Source organism: Rhinoderma darwinii, chromosome 6 (assembly GCF_050947455.1).
Source record: "Rhinoderma darwinii isolate aRhiDar2 chromosome 6, aRhiDar2.hap1, whole genome shotgun sequence".
Lineage (NCBI taxonomy): Eukaryota > Metazoa > Chordata > Amphibia > Anura > Rhinodermatidae > Rhinoderma > Rhinoderma darwinii.
The window spans coordinates 82,514,932-82,531,283 of NC_134692.1; positions in this window are offsets into that span (position 1 = coordinate 82,514,932).

Consider the following 16,352-nt stretch of genomic DNA (forward strand, 5'->3'; position numbering starts at 1 on the left):
TACTAATCCAGGAAGTTCTCCTCCACTGAGAGAAACTATGACGTTAGCAACCGCAAACTCTTAGGCTGGGTTCACACGACCATGTTACGTCCGTAATGTACGGAACGTATTTCGGCCGGAAGACCCGGACCGAACACGGTGCAGGGAGCCGGGCTCCTAGCATCATAGTGATGTACGATGCTAGGAGTCCCTGCCTCGCTGCAGGACAACTGTCCCGTACTGTAATCATGATTACAGTATGGGACAGTAGTTCCACGCAGAGGCAGGGACTCATAGCGTCGTACATCACTATGATGCTAGGAGCCCGGCTCCCTGCACTGTGTTCGGTCCGGGTCTTCCGGCCGAAATACGTTCCGTACATTACGGACGTAACATGGTCGTGTGAACCCAGCCTTAGCCATTAAATGGGCATTTGAAGAGTGGCCTCACTTCCTGGAGGGGGCTAGGCACCAGGTAACGGTCCTTACCGACCACAAGAATCTGGTTTCCTAGAATCTGCCCGGAGGCTAAACCCGAGACAAGCTCGATGGCCGTTGTTTTTTACGAGATTCAACTTTGTGGTTACCTATAGGGCTGGGTCTACTAAATATTAAAGCTGATGCTCTATCGTGTAGCTTCATGGCCAGTCCTCCTCCTGAGGAGGATCCCGCTTGTATTTTGCCACCAGGTATAATCATATCCTCTGTGGATTCTGACTTAGTCTCTGAAATTGAGGCGTCCCAGAGCATCCAAAAGACTCAGGCACATAAAAGACGTTCAACTAACCCCCTGTTTGTGGTCGGAGATCTGGTGTGGCTGTCTTCTAAAAATTTGCACCTTAAAGTTCCGTCCAAGAAATTTGCTCCCCGGTATATAGAGCCGTACAAAATCATTGAGGTCCTTAACCCTGTCTCCTTCCGGCTGGAGCTACCCTGTCTTTTCAGATACACAATGTGTTCCATGCCTCCCTCTTGAAAAGCTGCTCCCCGTGCTTGGCTACATCGAGGAAACCTCCGGTCCCTGTTCTCACTCCGGATGGGGTAGAATTCGAGGTAGCCAAGATTGTGGACAGCAGGATGGTCCAAGGCTCCCTCCAGTACCTGGTCCATTGGAAAGGATACGGGCCTGAAGAGAGGACTTGGGTACCCGCACGGGATGTTCACGCCGGTATATTGCTCAGGAAGTTCCATCTTCAGTTTCCCAACAAGCCAGGTCAAAACTAAGAAGGGTCCAGTGGCCCCTCATAAAAAGGGGGGGGGGTACTGTAAAGGGTTTGCCAGACACAGGTTCTGTGTCGACGCCTGGGGTTAATCATCCTTCATCAGCTTCAAGGCCTGCTAAAGTGACGCGATCTGTTACCACTCAGGCCAGCAGGCTGAGGAGAGGGAGAACCTATCACAGGCTGGCCTGACGGTTCTAGCTCCCACCCTTGGTCTATTTATACCCTCACTTGCAGTTGTTCCTTGCCTGTGATTGTCTTGTTTGCTGGCTCTGCGTTTCCTGCTATTTTCCTGATTGACCGCTGTTTCATATTGACCCTGACCTGACTGATGATTCTCCTGCTCTGATTTTGCTACTACGTACTCTCCTGGTTTGACTCGGCTCGTTCACTCTGCTTGTTGCTCACGGTGTTGCCGTGGGCAACTGCCCCAACTTCCCCCTTTGCTTCTGTGTGCCCTTGTCTTGTGTTGTCTGCCTTGCACCTATTGACCGTAGGGACCGTCGTCTAGTTGTACGCCGTCGCTTAGGATGGGCCATGCAAGTAGGCAGGGACTGAGTTGCGGGTAGACTAGGGCTCACCTGTCCGTCTCCCTACCCCGATTCATTACACCAGGTGCATAACTTTACATTAAACCTCATTTGCCAAGTGGACGCCCAAACACTTAGTTTGTTTAAATCCGCTTGCAGTTCACAAACATCTTCCATAGTATGAACTATATTGCATAGCTTGGTATCATCTGCAAAAATAGAAATAGTGCGATTAATCCCATCCTCTATATCATTAATAAATAAGTTGAATAATAGTGGTCAAAGCACTGAACCCTATGGTGCACCACTTATAACCGGGGACTATTCAGAGTAGGAATCCTTTACCAGAACTCTCTGGATACGGTCCTTGAGCCAATTCTCAATCCAATTACAAACTATACTTTCTAAACCTATAGTCCTTAATTTACCCATTAGACGTCTATGAGGGACAGTGCCAAATGCCTTTGCATAGTCCAAAAACACTACATGAACAGCGGCCCCTCTGTCTAGGCTTCTGCTCACCTCTTCATAAAAACAAATCAGGTTGGTTTGACAGCTTATGTCCTTAGTAAAAACCGTGCTGGCTATCCCTTATAATACTATTTATTGTCACATAATCCTGTATATAGTCCCTCAATAGCCCTCAAACATTTTGCCCACAATGGATGTTAAGCTTACTGGTCTATAATTACCCGGGGAAAACCTAGAGCCCTTTTTGAAAATAGGCACCACATTTGCCCTGCGCCAGTCCCTTGGCACTATACCAGTCACTACAGAATCTCTAAATATTATGAAGAGGGGGACAGAAATAACTGAACTAAGCTCCTTCAGAACTCTAGGGTGTAACCCATCTGGTCCCGGGGCCTTGTGTACGTTTATTTTATTTAATTTAGCTTGCACCATATCTACATTCATTCAATTCAGTATATCAACTGATATATTAACAGCACTGGCACCAGCTACATCAGCTGCTCTTTCTTCTGTTGTAAATACAGAGCTGAAGAACCCATTTAGTAACTCTGCCGTCTCTTGATCCCCTGTTAAAGCAAAACAAATTAAAAATCACATCCGCTATATGAACATCAATTTCTAAACCACAAGAAATAGCCAATGCCTTCAGTGAATTCTATAGCACACTATAAAAGGAGATCCTTTTGTTACAAAACAGCAATGAAAATAAAAATGCCCAAATAATCATATTTCTGATGCCATACAGGGCAATTTGAAATGCAAGTTAAAGTGGTTGTTCACAAATGCCAGAAGTCTAGCAAGCAAAATGGGAGAGCTTAAAGAGACTCTGTCACCACATTATAAGTGCCCTGTCTCCTACATAAGGAGATCGGCGCTGTAATTTAGGTGACAGTAATGCTTTTTATTTAAAAAAAACGATCTTTTTTCACAAAGTTAGGAGCAATTTATGTTTATGCTAATGAGCTTTCTTACTTTTACTTTCGACCAAGTGGGCGTTGTACAGAGGAGTGCATGACGCTGACCAATCAGCATCATGCACTCCTCTCCATTCATTTACACTGCACTAGCGATATAGATATATCGCTATGTGCAGCCTCATACACAAACCCTAACATTACTACAGTGTCCTGATAATGAATACACATGAAATCCAGCCTGGACGTCATGTGTACTCAGAATCCTTACACTTCTGACTCTTTTTTGTGAGATTCCAGCAACGGATACGAAATCTCGCGAGATCTCGGAGCTAAACGAGATTTGGTTTCTTTTGCTGGAATCTCACAAAAAAAGAGTCAGAAGTGTCAGGATTCTGAGTACACATAACATCCAGGCTGGATTTCATGTGTATTCATTATCAGGACACTGTAGTAATGTTAGGGTTTGTGTATGAGGCTGCACATAGCGATATATCTATATCGCTAGTGCAGTGTAAATGAATGGAGGAGTGCATGATGCTGATTGGTCAGCATCATGCACTCCTCTGTACAACGCCCACTTGGTAGAAAGTAAAATTACGCCCACTTGGGCATTAAGGAAGCTCATTAGCATAAACTTAAATCGCTCCTAACTTTGTGAAAAAAGATCGTTTTTTTAAATAAAAAGCATTACTGTCACCTACATTACAGCGCCGATCTCCTTATGTAGGAGATAGGGCACTTATAATGTGGTGGCAGAGTCTCTTTAAGGCCTTGGTACTGGAGGAACATATAGATATAGTTGGTGTTGCTGAAACATGGCTAGACTCTTCACATGACTGGGCTGTAAATCTACAGGTTTTTACACTTTTTCGGAAAGTCAGGACAAATTGGAAAGGCGGTGGTGTATGTCTGTATGTGAGAAGTGTTATGAAGGCGAGTGTGAAAGAGACATTAGAAGGTGAAGATTGTGAGGAGGTTGAAACCTTGTGGGTAGAACTAGAAACGGAGGTAAACACTGAAAAAAATAACTTTTTGTGTAATTTATAGAACCCCCAATATAACTGAGGAGATGGAAGGTCAGCTATATAAACAGATGGAGCGGGCTGCACAGGCGGGTACTGTAGTGATAATGGTAGATTTTAATTACCAGGATATTAATTGGCGTCATGGTTTGGCTTCAACTGCAAAGGGGAGACATTTCCTCAATATGTTGCAGGGAAATGTTATGGGCCAGTTTGTGGAAGACCCGACCAGAGGTGAAGCTCTGTTGGATCTGGTCATTTCTAATAATGCAGAGCTTGTTGGGAATGTCAATGTTCATGAAAACCTCGGTAACAGTGATCACAATATAGTTACATTTTACCTATACTGTAAAAAACAAACACAGGCTGGGAGGGCAAAAACACTTACTTTTAAGAAGGCCAATTTCCCCAGGTTGAGGGCTGCAATTCAGGATATAGACTGGGAAGAACTAATGTCAAATAATGGTACAAATGATAAATTATAGTGCAAGATTTATTCCTATAGGTAACAAGAATAAACGACTAAAATTAAACCCCACACGGCTTACACCTTCTGTAAAAAGGGCAATGCATGGCAAAAAAAAAGGGCTTTTGAAAAATACAATTCTGAGGGTACATCTGTAGCCTTTTTAAATGATAAAGAACGTAATAAAATCTGTAAAAATGTAATAAAATTAGCAAAAATACAAAATGAAAGGCAGGTGGCCAAGGATAGTAAAACAAATCCCCAAAAATTCTTCAAGTATATAAATGCAAAAAAGTCAAGGTCGGAACATGTAGGTCCCTTAGATAGTGGTAATGGGGAGTTGGTCACAGGGGATTAAGAGAAGGCAGAGTTACTAAATGGGTTCTTTAGCTCTGTATATACAACAGAAGAAAGAGCAGCTGATATAGCGAGTGCCAGTGTTATTAAACCCTTCCCGCTCCTGGACGTACTATTAGGTCATGGTAGCTGTAGCGTTCGCGCTCCATGACCTAATAGTACGTCTTGGGAGTAACGTCCGTTTCAGCCGTCCACCCGACACATACAGGAGCTGTGACAGCTGCTGTCTCGTACAGCAGCTGCCGTCTCGTACAGCAGCTGCCGTAGCTCCTACAACAGGGACCGATCGCTGTGTCATCGCTGATTAACCCCTGAAAAGCCGTGTTCAATAGCGATCACGGCTTTTTAGGGGTTAAGCTACAATCGCCAGCCTGCTATACAATAGCGGCTGGCGATGGTGACTATGGCAACCGGACACCAAACAATGGCGTCCGGCTATGCCATCGACGGAAGCCTAGTGGGTCCTGACTAAGTCATGCTTGCTGTCAGTGAGTAGCTGACAGCTCTAATACACTGCACTACGCATGTAGTGCAGTGTATTAGAATAGCGATCAGGGCCTCCTCCCCTCAAGTCCCCTAATGGGACAAAGTAATAAAGTAAAAAAAAAAGTTTAAAAAAGATGTGTAAAAATAAGAAAACAAAAGATTTAAAAGTAATAAAAGTAAAAATCCCCTCTTTTCCCTTATTAGTCCTTTATTATTAATAAAAATATATAAACATACAAATAAACGATACATAATTGGTATCGCCGTGTCCGTTACGGCCTGAACTACAAAATTATTTCGTTATTTATCCCGCGCGGTGAACGCCGTAAAAGAAAATAATAATAAACCATACCAGAATCACAATTATTTGGTCACTTCACCTCCCAAAAAATGGAATAAAAAGAGATCAAAAAGTCGCATGTACCTAAAAACTGTAATGATAGAAACTACAGTTCGTTACGCAAAAAATAAAACCTTGCACGGCTTTATTGATGGAAAAATAAAAAAGTTATGGCTCTTAGAATAAGGTAACACAAAACTTATTTTATTGTTCAAACGCCATAAAACATAAAAAAAATATAAACATCTGGTATCGCTGTAATCGTATCGCCCCGCAGAATAAAGTGAATATTTCATTTATAGCGCACGGTGAACGCTATAATAAAAATAGAATAAAAAAACAATAGTAGAATTGCTGTTTTTTAGTCACCGCGCCACTTAAAAATAGAATAAAAACTGATCAAAAAGTCGCATGCACCCCATAAAAACTACAACGAATTCCTCAAGGTGTCTAGTTTCAAAAATGGGGTTACTTTTGGGGGGTTTCCACTGTTTTGGCACCACAAGACCTCTTCAAACCGGACATGGTGCCTAATAAAAAGGAGGGCTCAAAATCCACTAGGTGCTCCTTTGCTTCGGAGGCCGGTGCTTCAGTCCATTACCGCACTAGGGCCACATGTGGGATATTTCTCAAAACTGCAGAATCGGGGAAATAAGTTGAGTTGCGTTTCTCTGGTAAAACCTTTTGTTTTATAAAAAAAAAATGGTATTAAAAGGATTTTCTGACAAAAAAAAAAAAGTAAATTTCACCTCTACTTTGCTCTAAATTCCCGTGAAACACCTAAAGGGTTCATAAACTTTCTAAATGCTGTTGTGAATACTTTGAGGGGTCTAGTTTCTAAAATGGGGTGTTTCATAGGGGTTTCTAATATATAGGCCCCTCAAAGCAACTTCAGAACTGAACTGGAACCGAAAAAAATAAATAAATGAGGCAATACTTCACTTCTTACATTATACTGATAATGAGCAGTGCCCACCCAGAGATGACCCCAGTTTTGACCGTTTGTATAAACGGAGACCCCTATTAGATCGTTTTAGTGCCCGGTTTTCCCAAGCATACACCCCCTGGAATTGTATTTCTATTGATGAGTCCTTGGTAGATTTTTAAAGGTAGGGTTCAATTCCGACACTACCTGCCGGGTAAGAGGGCAAGGTATGGCGTGAAGATGTATAAGCTATGTGAGAGTGCATCAGGGTATACCTACAAATTTAGGATATATGAAGGGAAGGACGCCAGTATTCAGCCCCCAGAAGGCCCTCCCCCCCTTACTAGGAGTTAATGCAAAAATTGTGTGGGATTTGGTGCACCCACTGCTGGACCAGGGTTACCACCTCTACCTGGATAATTTTTATACAAGCATCCCACTCTTCAGCTGCCTCGCTTCCAGAAGTCCTGCGGCATGCGGCACTGCTAGAAGAAATCCCTAAGACTCTGCAGGGCAAACACTCAGAAGGGGTGAGAGCAGGGCACATTGTAGCAGCAACATATTGTGTGTCAAGTACAAGACAAGAGAGATGCCACACCAGTACCCATGTACCTGTACGAGGTACCAGTACAGAGACCCCCAAACCAGACTGCATCCTGGACTACAATAGGTACATGGGAGGGGTGGACTTGTCAGAACAAGTCCTGAAGCCCTACAGCGCCATGCAATGTGGTATGAGAAGCTGGCCGGGCACATCATACAGATGGTATTGTACAATGCGTACGTGCTACGTCGATGTACAGGCCAGACGGGAACTTTCCTGGAATTTCAAGAGGTGATTATCAAGAAACTAATTTTTAGGGACCAAGAAGGGGGGGGCACCCAGTACTTCTGGAAGCGGTGCCACACGCATCGTACCAGGACAACAATTTCCAGGAGAAGTTCCCCAAACTGGCAATAAAGGAAAAAGTCAAAAGAGGTACAAAGTCTGCTATAAGAGGGGGATAAGGGAGGACACAATATATCAATGTGACACGTGTCCCGAAAAACTAAGGCTCCGTATGAAAGAGTGCTTCAAAATGTATCCCTTGATTTTTAATCTACCCCAGTTTTACTTACCCTGATGCACTCCGCACATCTTATCCCCCTCGTCTTTCCCTTCTGAGCCCTGCTGCGTGCCCAGGCAGCTGATAACAGCCACATGTAGGGTATTGACGTACCCGTGAGAACCCACATTACAGTTTATGGGGTGTATGTCTCCGGTCAAAATGCTCACTACACCTCTAGATGAATGCCTTAAGGGTGTAGTTTTTAAAACGGGGTCACTTCTTGGGGGTTTCAACTGTACTGGTACCTCAGGGGCTTCTGCATACATAACTTCGCACCAAAAAATCCCCAGTAGGCCAAATGGTGGTCCTTTCCTTCTGAGCCCTCCCATGGGCCCAAACGGCAGTTTATCACCACAAATGGGGTGCTGCCGCACTCAGAACAAATTGGGCAACAGAATGGGGTATTTTATTTCTTGTGAAAATAAGAAATTTTCAGCCAAAACTACATATTATTGGAAAAAAATAATTTTGTTTTAATTCCCAGCCCAATTCAAATAAGTTCTGTGAAAAAACTGTGCGGTCAAAATGGTCACAACACCCATAAATGAATTACTTGAGGGGTGTAGTATCCAAAATGGGGTCACTTCTGGTGGGTTTCCATTGCTTTGATACCTCTGGGGCTCTGCAAATGCGACCTGGCACCCGAAAACCAATCCAGCAAAATCTGGACTCCAACAAACACATGGCGCTCCTTTCCTTCTGAGCCCTACCATGGGCCTAAACGGCAGTTTACCATCACAAATGGGGTATTGTTGCACTCAGGACAAATTGGGCAACAGAATGGAGTATTTTATTTCTTGTGAAAATAAGAAATTTTCAGCTAAAACTACATATTACTGGAAAATTTATTTTTTTTTTTTCAATTCCCAGCCCAATTCAAATAAGTTCTGTGAAGAAACTATGGGGTGTAAATAGTCACATTACCCATAAATGAATTGTTTGAAGGGTCTAGTTTCCAAAATGGGGTCACTTCTGGTGGGTTTCCATTGCTTTGATGCCTCTGGGGCTCTGCAAATGCGACATGGCACCCGAAAACCAATCCTGCAAAATCTGGACCCCCAACAAACACATAGGGCTCCTTTCCTTCTGAGCCCTCCCATTAACCCAAACGGCAGTTTATCACCACAAATGGGGTATTGCCGCACTAAGGACAAATTGGGCAACAAAATGAGGTATTTTGTTCCCTGTGAAAATAGGACATTTTGATCACAAATTACATCTTATTGGAAAAAATGACATTTTTTTAATTTCACAGCCCAATTAAAATAGGTGCTGTGAAAAAACTGTGTGGTCAAAATAATAACAACAACCATAAATGAATTTCTTGAGGGGTGTAGTTTCCAAAATGGGGTCACTATTGGGGGATTCCTACTGTTTTGGCACCTCAACACCTCTTCAAACCTGGCATGCTGCCTAAAATATATTCTAATAAAAAAGAGGCCTCAAAATGCACTAAGTGCTTCTTTGCTTCAAGGGCTTGTGTTTTAGTCCACGAGCGCACTAGAGCCACATGTGGGACATTTCTAAAAACTGCAGAATCTGGACAATGCATATTTAGTAGTGTTACTCTAGTAAAAGCTTTCGTGTTACATAAAAAAAATTGAATACAATTGAAATTCAGCAAGAAAAATGTAATTTGAAAATTTCACCTCCACTTTGCTTTAATTCCTTAAGGGTTAAAAAAACTTTCTAAATGCTGTTTTGAATACTTTGAGGGGTCTAGTTTTTAAAATGGGTTGTTTTATGGGGGTTTCTAATACATAGGCCCCTCAAAGCCACTTCAGAACTGAAGAGGTACCTTAAAAAAAAGGCTTTTGAAATTTTCTTTAAAAAAAAGAGAAATTGCTGTTTATGTTTTAAGCCTTGTAACGTCCAAGAAAAATAAAATAATGTTCAAAAAATGATGCCAATCTAAAGTAGACATATGGGAAATGTGAACTAGTAACTATTTTGGGTGGTATAACCATCTGCTTTACAAGCAGATGCATTTAAATTCTGAAAAATGCTATTTTTTCTAAATTTTCTCTAAATGTTGCAATTTTTCACCAATAAACACTGAATATATTGACCAAATTTTACCACGAACATGAAGCCCAAAGTGTCACGAGAAAACAATCTCAGAATCGCTTGGATGGGTTTAAGCATTCCGACGTTATTACCACATAAAGTGAAATGTGTCAGATTTCAAAAATGGGCTCTGAGCCTTAAGGCCCAAACTAGGCTGCATCCTTAAGGGGTTAATATATCAGTTGATATACTGAATTGGATGAATGTAGATATAATTCAAGCTAAATTAAATAAAATAAATGTGCACAAGGCCCCGGCTCCGTATGGGTTACACCCTAGAGTTCTTAAAGAGCTTAGTTCAGTTATTTCAGTCCCCCTCTTCATAATATTCAGAGATTCTCTAGTGACTGGTATAGTGCCAAGGGACTGGCGCAGGGCAAATATGGTGCCTATTTTCAAAAAGTGCTCTAGGTCTTCCCTGGGTAATTATAGACCAGTAAGATTAACATTCATCGTGGGGAAAATGTTTGAGGGGCTATTGAGGGACTATATGCAGGATTATGTGACAAAAAATGGTACTATAAGTGACAGCCAGCGTGGTTTTTCTAAGGACAGAAGTTGTCAAACTAACCTAATCTCTTTTTATGAAGAGGTGAGCAGAAGCCTAGACAGAGGGGCCGCTGTGGATACAGTGTTTTTGGACTTTGCAAAGGCATTTGAAACTGTCACTCATAGACGTCTAATGGGTAAATTAAGGACTATAGGTTTAGATAGTATTGTTTGTAATTGTATTGAGAATTGGCTCAAGGACCGTATCCAGAGAGTTGTAGTCAATGATTCCTACTCTGAATGGTCCCTGGTTATAAGTAGTGTACCATAGGGTTCTGTGCTGGGACCACTATTATTCAACTTATTTATTAATGATATAGAGGATGGGATTAATAGCACTATTTCTATTTTTGCAGATGACACCAAGCTATGTAATATAGTTCAGTCTATGGAAGATGTTCGTGAATTGCAAGCGGATTTAAACAAACAGAGTGTTTGGGCTTCCAGTTGGCAAATTAAGTTTAACGTAGATGAATGTAAAGTTATGCATCTAGGTACCAACAACATGCATGCATCATATGTCCTAGGGGGAGCTACACTTGGGCATTCACTTGTTGAGAAGGATCTGGGTGTACTTGTAAATCATAAACTAAATAACAGCATGCAATGTCAATCAGCTGCTTCAAAGGCCTGCAAGATATTGTCGTGTATTAAGAGGCATGGGGGGGTGCGTGGCCAGACGAGCATGGAGTGAGACGTGTGCGCCTCAGCTCCGTAACACCGGGCATTTTAAACGTCTCTCAGCGGCACTAAACGGCTGAGAAAAGATCAGAAAGTACACTCTAACCGGATTATAGACTCTGCTTTCCGACCTGCAGAATGGGGAAAGCTAAAAAGAAAGACAGCTCTGCTAGACTCACGGAGTTCTTTCCCTCCACGAGGTTCCAAAATGGAGCCGGCGGCACATAGGATATCAGAACGGCTGATGAAGGACCTTCTTCTCCAGCTTCTTCGCTGCTTTCTTCAGTCAGTGGGAGAGAACAATTCCGGTCCGCCCCTCATGGATCTTCTCAGGTGCAAAGTAATAAGTCACGAGGCCAAGTGAGTACTTATACTGTTCCTTACATTTTATCTCCTATCACACATATGTATAGTACAGAGACTTGTCTCACTCAGCTATACACGCTTTACAATCTACTGCTTCGCCTGTATCTGAGGATACTTTAACAATTTTACTGGAAGGTCTGAGAACCTCTCTCTAGACAGACATTCAAGTTGCTTTTAAGAATATACAAAAGGAATTTTCCGCATTGGGAGAACGCACCTCTCATATGGAAGATAAAAAGGCTGACTTTTCAGCAGCGCATAATGAGCTAATAGATCTCAATAATTCTTCGGAAGTAGAAGTGTTGTCCTTACGTCTGAAGTTGGCAGATTTGGAAGATCGTTCTCGACGTAATAATGTGAGGTTTAGAGACATCTCTGAAGCGATAAAACCAGAATAACTTGATGAGTTTCTTAGCGCCACAAAAAAGTCGGTATTACCTGACGCTCCTCTGTCAGACTTGCTTATTGATAGAGTGCATCGTATACCAAAACCCAAAGAGTTACCAGCTGCCATTCCGCGAGATGTGATTGCTCGTTTACACTTCTATCGCTTTAAAAAGAAGATGATGCAAGCTGCCAGACATCCACCCATCCTTCCTGAAAGGTTTCAAGGTGTTTCCGTGTTCACGGATTTATCTGTGGTTACATTGTCGAAACGGAGGGAGTTCCAAGATGTGGCGAAGATATTGAGATCGCATAATGTCCAGTATCGCTGGGGATTCCCTGTCAAGCTCGTTATTACTAAAGATGGTCGGAAGGTCATTGCGAACACTCCAGCCAAAGTTATGCAATTGATTCAGGAATGGCATTTTTCTCAGATTGCTGTTTTTCCTAAGTCGCCAAGATCCAGATCGTTACCTAGATTGGAGGAGGAGTGGGTAACTAAAGATCCTGCTTGACTGCCTAATGTATTTCTTAAGTTTTTCTTGATGAGCTCTGAAATAATGCTCAAATGATATTGAAGAGTTTTCTCTTTGCTTCGGCAAGAGTTATGACATAATTGTATGCTGTATATTATTGTTGTATTTTCTTAACGCCATGGTATGGTTCACGGTGATACATTGCAAGTGATGTGTTTCACCATACCCCCTTTACATCTAACCTTAGGGTTTGATGTGCTCTCCTTCAGGATAATGTTTATTTGTTGTTTGTCTGTTTTTGTTAACTCCGGTCTACGTAGGGCATGTCAAATATATTCTGGAAACTTCTATTTTGGTGACGCAGTAAGTAAGTGGGTCCCAGATGAGTCTTCTAGAGGTTCATTTCATGTTTCAAAATGGTGTTACAGGTAGTTTTGCTTAATACTAAAGGACTTCATATTCAGTTTAAACCTTCTATGATATGGAGGGAGGCACGACAATCTCATGCGGATATTGTATGCTTACAGGAAACCCACTTAAACCAGATAGATAGATATATGTAGATTGCATCATAAACAATTTGCAAATATATATGCCTCTCCGGCTTTTCACAAGAAAAGGGGAGTAGCTATTACTATTAAAAATTCTGTGGCTTTTCAACTCCGGGATTCTCATTTGGATCCGCATGGGCGTTTTAATATTACATGCACTTTGGTTGCAATATATGCGCCTAATCAGAAACAGTTAAGTTTTTTTTCAACTGCTATTTAAACGTATTAATAAACATAGGTTAGGTTCGGTGTTACTTATGGGAGACTTTAATAAAATAATGTGGCCCACACTAGACCACTCAGCTCCCTCAGGTTCGGACAAACCGTCTGACTTATACAATACCACTCAAAAAGAGTTGTTTTTGGATGTTTGGCGGCTTCAACACCCCTCAGAGAAAGATTACACCTTTTTCTCCCATACACATAGGACATACCCACGTATAGATATGTTTTTTGTGGATGCTTTTCTGTTCCGTAGAATAGTATCTACTAAGATAGGATATATTGATTGGTCTGACCATGCGCCCATTTATTTATCTATTGCAGAAAAATATAGTAATCCTCCTACGACTCAATGGCGACTTAATAATTATTTTTTATCTGCCCCACAATTTGCTACTACATCCGCAGATTTATTGCAGGACTTTTTCTTGCTTAATGATACTGCTGTTATATCTTCGGCTACACTTTGGTGCATACATAAAGCCTATATGCGGGGTCAATTTATAAGTATTGCAGCTAGAGATAAAAGACAGAAAAATGAATTGAGATTAATTTATCATTTAATATTACTCAATTAAGTGCTTCTAACAAGCAGTTTTACTGCTCACATAGGGCTGCTCTGCTTAGCAACCTACAGAATCAACTACACCAACTTGATCTTTATAAATATGAGCAGTCACTGAGGAAGGTGAAAGCACGTTATTATGGTTAGAATAATAAAACCAGCGCCTTATTAGCTTCACACCTCAAACACAGATCGGCTCAATCTAGGATTCCCTACCTTTTTAACAGTAAGAACGAAAAGGTATTTGATCCCCAAGTTATAGCTAATGTAATGGCAGATTATTATGCAGATTTGTATAATCTGAAGGATAATTTAGATACTCCGCAGCCTACTATGTCCAAGATTTCCTCCTTTTTACAGGATATGAACCTGCCTTCAGTCACCTCTCAACAGTTGGAGATGCTCTCTGCTTGTATTTCTGATACTGAAATTCTCCAGGCTATTAGATCCTTGAAACCTCATAAGGCTCCTGGTCCAAATGGTCTCACGGTAGATTATTATAAGAAATGTGGTTCTCTTCTCTTACCCCATTTACTAAGTTTGTTTACTCATGTGCAGCAAGGTGGTACTTTCCCTGATGAGATGTTACGGGCTACATTAGTTATTTTACCCAAACCTGGAAAGACCCTGGATAGACCGGGTAACTTCAGACCTATATCACTGTTAAATACGGATTTAAAATTGTTTTCTAAAATAATTGCTGAACACCTCGCCACTATTTTGCCTAACTTGATACATCAGGATCAGGTGGGATTTGTGAAGGGGAGGCTTTCATATGATGGCACACGGCAATTTGTGGACTTGTTGGGTTTGGTGGAGCGGGATCGGACGCCTTCTCTACTTCTTTCCTTGGATGCGGAGAAGGCCTTTGATCGGATCCATTGGGGATATTTGAGGACAATTCTGGAGGCATTTGGAATTATTGGCATGGCACATCATAGCATAATGGCCTTATATTCTTGTCCCTCTGCACTGGTATAAAAATATTTAAGATAACTAATGGGACTCGACAAGGATGTCCTTTATCTCCACTTATTTTTACCTTGGTGATGGAGCCATTGGCTACTCCCATTAGGTCATCAGTTGCTATTAGTGGGATAAAGGTAGGGGATGTAAATCATAAAATTGGCTTATTTGCGAATGATGTGCTCATCGCTATGTCAGATCCTGAGACGTCTTTATTAGCGGTCACTAAGATATTAGAGGATTTTAGTGCAATTTCGTATTATAAGATTAATGTTACGAAGTCTATGGTTTTGAGTATGAATATTCATCATCTCATTATGGATTCTCTTCGGATGAAATTTCCATTTGTTTGGATTGAGGATTCCATCTCATATTTAGGGATACAACTTACGTATCCCACCTCTCTTTTATATAAATATAATTATATACCTTTGGTGTCAAATCTAAAGTATGAGGCATCTTGGGTAGGGAGAATATCTGCTGTTAAGATGATGATTCTCACAAAAATACTATATTTATTTGGTAACTTACCTATTTTGCTGCCAGTATCTTATCTTAAAAGACTTCATTGTATAATTAATAAATATAGATGGAAAAATTCCCGTCCTAGAGTAGCTGCAGAGGTTTTATATAAGCCAATTGTTAAGGGGGGTTTGGGTCTTCCACATTTGGCTCATTATTATTATACAGCAATTTTGGATCAAGCTAGAATGTGGAGGTCTCGGATTCCTATGACACATTGGATTCCCATGGAGAAGGACTTACTTGAAGGATCTTCTGTGGAAGCATGCATGTGGTTATTGTCTACGGGCGCCAAATTGCCTAAATCTAAATTTTTAACAATTGAAGCAGGGATTCAGGTCTGGAAAAAATGTACTGTTATTAAACCTATAATTCCGGTGAGATCTTCTGATCTTCCTCTCCGGCTGCTTCCATTTCTGATACCCGATGTTGATATCCAAAATTGGTTGACGTCAGGTATTGAGTATATTTCTGACATTATCGAGCGCACTCATTTAATAGTATTTTATGATATATGTCTGAAGTTTAACATACCTCGCAGGGATTTCTTTAAATTCCTTAGAATACGGCATGTGCCAAGTTCCTTGCCTCCTTTGAGCAATTCCCCTAAAACTCCTTTTGAATTGTCATTTAATAATCTGGATAAAAAATGTAAGGGGATATCAAAAATGTATACGGTACTGAGGGATTGCTTCGGGATGAGTTCCCGTGTCTGGGACATTGGGAGAGAGATCCCTATAAGCATGCAGGATTGGGAATCAAATTTCAATCTAGCTTGATCTCTTTCTAAGTGTGCTACACATTTGGAAGCGTCTAGGAAAATACTGTATAGGTGGTATTACACTCCTAGCCGTTTGTCACGAATATATCCAGCATAATCTGACAGGTGTTGGAGATGCCTTACTTCTAAGGGTATGTTCACACGACCTATTTTCAGACGTAAACGAGGCGTATAATGCCTCGTTTTACGTCTGAAAATAGGGCTGCAATACGTCGGCAAACATCTGCCCATTCATTTGAATGGGTTTGCCGACGTACTGTGCAGACGACCTGTAATTTACGCGTCGTCGTTTGACAGCTGTCAAACGACGACGCGTAAATTTACTGCCTCGGCAAAGAAGTGCAGGGCACTTCTTTGCCACGTAATTTGAGCCGTTCTTCATTGAAATCAATGAAGTACGG